At 43.5% G+C, this 8,267-nt stretch overlaps 1 protein-coding gene and 1 pseudogene across 1 annotated transcript in view; both read right to left on the reverse strand.

Annotated features, from left to right (window-relative positions):
- The window catches only part of LOC126267821 (kappa-type opioid receptor-like), a 609,253-nt gene extending 603,763 nt beyond the window's left edge, over positions 1–5,490 (reverse strand). The window contains exon 1 of the mRNA XM_049973127.1: positions 5,348–5,490. The gene's annotated coding sequence lies outside the window, so the exon portion shown is untranslated. The remainder of the gene's footprint in view (positions 1–5,347) is intronic.
- A 2,042-nt stretch (positions 5,491–7,532) lies between these two features.
- On the reverse strand, positions 7,533–7,650 carry LOC126268442 (5S ribosomal RNA; annotated as a pseudogene).
- Positions 7,651–8,267: the final 617 nt, after the last annotated feature.

Raw genomic sequence — 8,267 nt, forward strand, 5'->3', positions numbered from 1 at the left:
TGGTTCGCAGTGTGGGATCCTTACGAGCCAGGATTGATGGATAACATCGAGAACGTTTAAAGAAAGGCAGCGTGTTTTGTAATATCGAGGAATAGGAGAGAGGGTGTCACGGAGAGGATACAGGGTTTGGGTTGGCCGTAATTAAAACTAAGGCAAGAAATTTCCATCACCAACTTTCTCCTCAGAATGCGAAAACGTTTTGTTGACGCCGACCTACATAGAGAGCAACGATCATAATAACAAAATACGGGAAATCACACTACACACGGAGATAAATGGGCTCGTTATTTCCAAGCTCTTGCAGAGTACAATAATAGAGAATTGTTGTGAAAGTGGTTCGATGAACCCTCTGCCAGGCACTTAAGTATGATTTGCAAAGTATCCATGTAGATGTAGACCAAGGAGTCGAGTCTGAAAATATTTTGCTCGCGTCCACCTACAGAGGGAGAAATGATCATCATTATGAAATGAGAGAAACCATAGCTCGCCCGGGAAGATTTAAGTATTAGATTTTCCCTAGCGATGTTCGAAAGTGGAACGCTGGAGAAGCTGATTGACGATGGTACCAAGAACACTTTGCCAGACAATTCATTGTGAATTTCAGAGTAATCATGTAGATGTAGATGAATAGCAGTAATTTACACCGAGCGAGGTAGCGCAGTGGTTAGCACATTGGACTCGCATCCGGGAGGACGGCGGTTGAATCTCGCGTCCGGCTATCTTGATTTAGGTTTTCCGTGATTTCCCTAAATCGCTTCACGCAAATGCCAGGATGGTTCCTTTGAAAGTGCACGGCCGATTGCCTTCTCCATTCTTCCCTAATCGAGTTTGTGCTCCGTCTCTAATGACCTCATGTCGACGGGACGTTAAACCCTATTCTACACCTCCTCCAGTAATTCATCCGCTACAGGTATATTTTGTTAGTGTAGAAAATTGTCTTATTTCGCTATTAAATGGGCGATGTATTTTGCATAAATGGGACACTTTCGTCATATAAAATGACAGCTTATTTCTAAAGCACAAACGATGCATCCAGTACATCGCAAACTGCCAATGATCTTTAAAAATCGGAAGCAACAGTGCCTCTGCTTTCAGGGCATACATTGACGGGGGATACCAGGTCGATTAGACTCTTTCAGATTTAGTGAAGGCTCTTGATGCCACACCTCACATGCGGCTTGTAATCAAATTTCGTGCCTGTGGATGATCGTCCACGTTGTGCGGCTGGATTAGTGACTTCCCGTTAGTCAGGTCACAGTTCGTAAAATTAAGGGAAAGTAAACAGAAGTGATATCAGGCGTTCCCTAAGGAATTGTTATGGGCACTCTGCTATTTCTCATCTACATAAACCATTTATAAGACAGTCTGAGCAGCCCGCTTGAATATGATGCTGTCATTTACCGTCTAATAAAGTTCTCAGAATACCAAAACCAATTGCAAAGTGATTCATACAGTACACCTATATGGAGCGAAAAGGGGCAATTGACCCTAAATAATGAAAAGTGTGAGGTCATCCAAATGGGTATTAAAGGGGAACGGTTAAATTTCAGTTACAGGATAAATCGGACAAATCTAAACGTTATTAAGTCAGCTGAAGTAAACCATGCTAGGGATAACAATTCCAAACAACTTAAATTGGAACGATCACATAGATAATGCTGTGGATAAGGGGAACCAAAAAGTCGGTTTTACTAGCAGAACACTTTTCAGATGCAACAAATCCACTAAACAGACTGCCTTCACTTCACTTGTCCGCCCTCTGCTAAAGTATTTCTGTGCGGATTGGGATACTTACCAGATAGGATTATCAGAGGTCATCGACAGAGTTCAGAAAAGGTTAGATCATTTTGTGCTATGGCGAAATAATGGACTGAGTGTTATGAATACGATAAGCGAGTTGAGGTGTTTAAAGCCGTTTGTCGTTGTGGCGAGACCATTTCACGAAGTTTCTATGACCAGCTGCTAAAGCGAAAGTACTATGCTGAGCCCACCTACACAAATTAGCTATCATTTCTGTTGTTGCATTACCCTATTATTTATTCTCATTAGTACCATTGGAACTTCCCCTCACGCACTCGATACAGTGACACAGAAGAATGCACTGCTTGTTCGGACCCAAATCTCTAGTCCTCATGTGAAACATGACAGGCAACAATGAAAGATTCGTAGCTGGGGAAAGTACGTGCTTACAGTGATCGGACAATAATGTGACGATACATTGTGATGGACGAAGGACACATCTCATTTTAGTGATCTGGACATGATATAGTGTAGTTACTCCACCCCCGCCCCCCCCCCCCCCATCTGCCCCCCTCCCACCCTACCTTATGCGAGCAAACCAGAAGAAGCTTCAGGAAGTACGCTGTGCTCGACAGGTTACCTGTGTACATAGCACGAGATGAACACCACTGCCGCGTCTAAAAGTAGGCGTCTCGATACGTGTCAGTCTCCGCACGGAGTAACTTTGAACTAAAAATTTCCGATGCTCTTACTCGCTGGCATCCGAATGCACACACACGTAGTAATCTGACACCATGACAAGTAATTGACGTCCGCTCGTACAATTAATTTGGATTCCGGTTCAATAGAGTAATATATTTGCAATAAATATACGCATGATGATGTACGAGGGTTGATAATTGTCTTCATAAATTAGTTTTGGAATTACTCGAATCTAGGTCTTCAACCTCCTGCGTTTCGAATATACCACTACATTGTATCGAGATGTAATACAAGATCGAGAAGCGTGCGACGGAGGATACATTCTTCTGTACAATGTTTTACGAGTCCTCCCCTTCCAGTCACAGACTAAGTACTTGCAGTTGAATATTAGGAGGAAATAAAAACTTCCCAACCAGCTATATTTATTGGAATAAAACATAAAATGCGATGCATTTAGAAGCTAATGTGCTTCAGCGCAGATACCGTTTGCTTAATTACTGGTGAACCGAGACGTCTCAGTGAAACAAACCAAGTGATAATAGGAGTGTATTTCAATCTCTCTTCATCTCAAACCATTGTTCATCAACTGGGGACGAACAAAGAAAATAGACCCTAACGAAGATGTAATATTTTTACCTGTCAGGATCAGCTGAATTTGCTGCCACTTACATCACCATGGAAGGAAGAATAGTCGTTTATTATCGTTTGCAAAGCAATAAACAATCTTTTGTTGTCCTTGTTTGTGATTCTGGCGAAGATGTGGAATAATTAAAGGTATTTCAGTTGCTATGTCTCTTAATTCTGTAATAGCAATTGCCCGACGCAGCTATTATCCATCGTGAAGCTTTTTTTTTTTTTATTGAGAATCACCAACATAGGTGACCCAGTTCGAGTTAATGCAACTAACGTAAGCTGTGTTCAGAACGCTCCACTAAAATAGAATTTTACGACGTATCACATATACGCAAGAGAACTGCTTCTCTCCAACAAGTCGGCAAGTAAAACCGAAACTTGCTTTAAGATTACTATGCCTATTTCACAGTTGCATCGAACATTTCAGGAGACTGAAGATCAGTATTGGGTAGAGGTGTCAGTTCTTGACCACTAGTTAACTGTTTTTAATTCTCGCGATAATCTAAGTTCTGTTGTTTCCCACTGCTGCGCCACCGATGAAAAATTTAAGGTTTCGTGTAATATTATCTTTTAAATAATTACCAATAGCAATCGATGACTGTTTTACACTACGTTTAACTGTGCTATGTCAGTCTGTTGTTGTTAACACCTACGACGAAACATTTATATTCTATAGCATGTCACTGCAAACAGTGTCGGGTTATTATTTATAAAGCTATCCAGCCAGTAGATGACAGTGTAAGTCTCTTGTAGTTGTATGGAAAGTTACGTTTTAAAACTATTTTCAACATGTGAATTACTGGAACATTTCAGAACTTTTCCTTGTTTTTAGAAATTGCCGGTTTCCAACACTTCGTTAATCATCAAATGTCTGCACTTGATTTATAGTAGGAACTATTAACCAGCTTTTAAGTGTTGTGCGCACCATAACACCAATTAAAGTATCCTTGTTGTTTGAGGGAACTTGACGGTTAATTTGCTGAATATGGTGCTGATAATGTACGTATCGTTATTTTTGTAGGAGAATCACAAATGTTGCGAGTTAAAACACTGAATAGGTCACAATTTACATTTGCCAGTGGCCGGTGACCAACCTGATCTTGCATGAACATCGCGTGTTCTAACATGATACATGGAGAGCCACCAAATGTATAATGTGTACGTCTTCAGGAGTTGATGAGACCCACAGCTTCTATTTATTTAAAAAAACGTCATATTACTGCCTTGAGCTGCTGATGAATACTTTATTTATGCTACCAGTTTCAGTCCTCTGACCATCATCAGATTCGTAAAAGTATTGACAGCATCATGTTAGATGAAATACAAGATCGTTATCGTAAGGTGAGTAAAACATGAAGACATAACACACTGTTACGACATCGTAATAATGTCACCAATCTATAAAAAACTATGCTATAGAATGCTCAAATTCATATTAAAACTGTAATCGTCGTTAAGGCTGTGTACAGATTCATACTAAACAGAGGCTACTAAACAGCTGATGAGCTGTTAACGCTGATTACAGTTTTAACGTGAAGGTGCAAACTCCCCAGCACAGTTCTTATAGTCTGACGACGCCATTTATATAACGATACGATTACAGTATATTAGTCACGGTGGTGTTACCTGATGATAACGATTTTATATTTCATCTAACAAGGTGTTTTGAATACTTTTATGAACCTGATAATGGTCAGACCACTGAAGCTGGTTGTAAAAATGGTATATTTTACCAGTAGCTGAACGCGGTAATACGACATTTTTCAGGTATGTGTCTTCATGGTACCGTCTCTGCGTAATGTGAAATCAGACGGTTAGGCGTCCAAATGCCGATGGTGATGCGCTAATGTATTTTAGCTCGAAACAATCGTGATTGTACCGACAAAAGCACGCACTGCCTCGATAAGGATATCAAAGCGTAACTTCGCGGTAAAGAGAATGGCGTATTTTTAGAAATAACTGGAACGCTTGTCTTGGCTCCATAACACTCAAAAAATTCATAAGGTGATCAATACTTCGTCCTATAAATACAAAACAGTTAATTGATAATCAATAAACTGTCCGAGAGCCGTAAATGCAACAATGTTTTGAAAATATCTCATCAGTTTCGAGGTTTGTTGTTGCTTTAAAACAATATTTTTTTTATGAAAGAGGGAGAGAAAGATGTAATAGTTCCGTGTTGTACAGGGACGGGAAAACGTGGATAATATTTCCAAATTAAGCTATTTTTCAGCATTCGGTTAAGTTACGACGCCTTCGCCGGTCAGCTTACATTGGATCAAGTGCAAGTAGACGAGTCGTCCGAAGACACTGAGGAAGCCATCGAGCGGCGGGGAGGCGCTACGCAGTCCCCGACACCGGCGCGAACATGCCGCGAGCAGAGCACGGGGCGGGCGCGGGAGGTCCGAGGCGGCCGGCGGGCTGCTCGCTGCTCGCTGCGAGCGCTTCCGAGCACATGCGGCCGCGGCGCGCGCTGCCCGGCAACTGGCGAGCGCCGCCGCCGCCGCCGCCACTGGCGCCCATTCACGAGCCGCGTGACGTCACAACACGGCCGGCGACGACGCCACCGCCGCCGCGCGCATCCTCCGCGGCTTTACGCGATAATCGCACCGCCGCGCCGGCCGACACAAGTGCGAAACATTTCTGCAAACTAAGTGTGTGGGCTCACGCGTCGCAGAGGCCTTCCCCGTGACGCGTACTACGCTGCGCACCGGGCCCATGAGCAACGCGGTGGCTTTGACCTGAATAACAGAACCAAAGTTACCCATCCTAACTCTACACGCATCGAAGTCACTGATGAAAGCACTCCGTCTTCAGGTAATTTCCAAGAATGATTGTCTATCGAAGTTGGAGGGTTCCAAATTATACATATCGAAGCTGCGATAGTAAATTGATTATGGAAGTCTCGTGGCGCTCGTTACGAGTATGTTTGAAGGTGTCACTACAGAACGACAAAAGAAAAGCGTTAGAGAAGCACTTGGCAATCGAAAGGAGACGACTTACCTTAGTCGTCGTCAATCTTACCGTCTTGTGACAGTCCGCGTGATGTATAAGCTGCTGGGACAATTCCTTTTTTCCCGTACCCAGGGTAGACTCTGCCAATATCGCGCAGGTATATCGGCAGACTGTTGCATGTGTCGACTTTCCCCTGCAGACGCAAGTTGTGAATGTATAGGTACTGGAACAAATACAGTTCGTCCCTCTGCCCTGGACGCCCTTCTCTTTTCATGGTTAACTTAATAGACTTCCAGAGCCGTATTATGTTCTGGGCATAGACTCTGGCGTCATCTGAAGGGACAAACTCGCCAGAGTTCTTCACGAATTCGTGCTCGAACCCTTCAGCTTTGAGAGTCTGGTACGACTGAAACCCGTCTGTGATGACTTTTGTTGCAGGCAGTATGAAATGCTTTATAAAACCCGCTAAAGTCTCGGGACAATACCCTCACAACGAAACACTTGCGTGACTCCCTTTCTATCCAACCAAACTCCCAAATGTGTTGTACTTCACTTTTACAAGGTCGTCCTCTCTGATTCTTTCGTCCAGCAATGTGAGACTCGTCTACTTTCCCTATTTTATTCGGTCCACCAATTGGCACACTGTCATTTGTCACTATCGCATAGCACACTTCTCGACAAAAGCCGAAGTAGGCACAGACGGTATTCGCCAATAGCTCAGTTTCTGATGCTGTGGCATGCAAAGTATAATCTCGAATCCAGCACGACACAAGAATTACGCTCGCCTGAATCGATAATTTAGCGGACTCAAACCACGTATTTTTCCTAATGCTGGTTCGCTTTCCACAAAGTCCGCAATGAAACTGCCACGGAATCTCAGTGTCCACACTCCTCTTACGCAGTTTGACGGACTTCGCAGCACCACAGTCAACACAGTCTCTCCTTTTGTCGTCCGGCAGAAGTCTATATTTCCGGCAAAAAGTCAAACATTTGTCTACACTGGATATGCATGGAATTAAAGTTTGCCATATGAGGCAATCTGCAGAAGAGACTTGAGAAACAGCACGCATTACACTCGCTATGAGGACAAACTGTGTTGATTTCCCAATGGAATCACAAACAGTTACGGCGGGAACGTAATGTACTCGAACTGAAGAAACAACGAAAAACTGATAAAAATGACGATCACAAGTAATTTATCATAACGCACGCCACGAGACTTCCAAAATCTATTTACTATCGCATCTTCGATATGTATCGTTTGGAGCCCTCCAACTTCGATAGGCAATCATTCATGAAAATTACCCGTCTTCAGGCCACAAGTGGCCCATCGGGACCATTTGACCTCCGTGTCATCATCAGCTGAGGATGCAAATAGAAAGGTCGTGTGGTCAGCACACCACTCTTCCGATCGTTATGATGGTTTTCTTTGACCGGAGCCACTACTATTCGGTCGAGTAGCTCCTCAGCTTGCATCACGAGTCTGAGTGCACCTCGAAACATGGCAGCAGCACAGGGCCACCCAGATGGTCACCCATCCAAGTGCCGGGCACGCGCGACAGCGCTTAACTTCGGTGATCTGACGGGAACCGGCGTATCCACTGCGGCACGGCCGTTGCGGAAGCCACTGAAGAACCGCTATGAATATATACTGAAATGACAAAAGGATACCTCCCAATCTTGTGTATGACCTCCTTTTGTCCGGCGCAAATATATTCAGCCATGCTGCACCAATAACCTTTTTTCTTTCACTAGCTGCTTATTTTTTATGACCTACCGTCTAATTTCTTATGGTGGGTCGTATGTTGCTACTTAGCAACTGTGACAGGGTCCGGGGTCCGGAGTGACTGAAAGTAACACACCCCGGCTCCCGTACCCACTCACACCAATGCCCGTGTCCCGCGACGTGGAGACGGGCTCTATTTGTTCATATCCATTTGATATCTTATTTTGTGCAGTATTACAAAAAATTATAACTAATACAAAAACAAGTGAGATATTAATAAACAAAACGAAATCAAATATTTAGGAACAAGGAAGGAAGAGAATTGAATAGAGAAGGGATAGGTATAATATGGCCCGTCACCTGGTTGTGGGCGGCTGCCCGGGTCTTGGTATGACCCTCAAGGTGCTGGCCATCGCTCACCATGCCTTTAACATCTATCATCCTAAAAACTAACTTAACTACAAGAGGTAACTGCGAAAGTATTGCTGGTGCAGAACTTTGTGCACGATCT

The sequence above is a fragment of the Schistocerca gregaria genome, chromosome 4 (assembly GCF_023897955.1).
Source record: "Schistocerca gregaria isolate iqSchGreg1 chromosome 4, iqSchGreg1.2, whole genome shotgun sequence".
Classification (NCBI taxonomy): Eukaryota; Metazoa; Arthropoda; class Insecta; order Orthoptera; family Acrididae; genus Schistocerca; species Schistocerca gregaria.